Genomic DNA, 543 nt, shown 5'->3' on the forward strand with positions numbered 1-543 from the left:
AAATCCAACAATCAGCCTTTTTATGGGTATCCTTTAAAAGCTGTACTTTTGCAGCCGTAAAAATATTCATAATATATCTCGAATCACAAATCTAGAAACAGATACAATTTGCAATAAACCCCAATATAAATAACTGACATGAAAGAAGAAATTATACGACTATTCGAATACAATTTTGATTATGTTGCATTTAATTTCCAATGTTGAGTTCGATTATTGTCTTACCATCGATGAGAATTCATTAAGTTTGTACAACGACAAAAATACAAAGCATAATTTTATTCTGCAATCTATATTTACGAGGAATATCTAAAGGTAGCACGTCTTTCAGCGGCCACACAAACGCTGCGTCTCCGGTATCACTGACCTGCTATTCACTGTGGAAATTCATTAGACATCTTGCAGTGGAGGTACATTGGGGGTTTAAACCGAATATTTTTAAACGGAGTTACCGACTTAAAACGATATATCGTTAATAAAATTTAGTTTATAGGAAGGAACAGACGCTATCCGGCATGGACGAAGATGGTGTAAATGGTGCGC

Source organism: Xiphophorus couchianus, chromosome 21 (genome assembly GCF_001444195.1).
Source record: "Xiphophorus couchianus chromosome 21, X_couchianus-1.0, whole genome shotgun sequence".
Classification (NCBI taxonomy): Eukaryota; Metazoa; Chordata; class Actinopteri; order Cyprinodontiformes; family Poeciliidae; genus Xiphophorus; species Xiphophorus couchianus.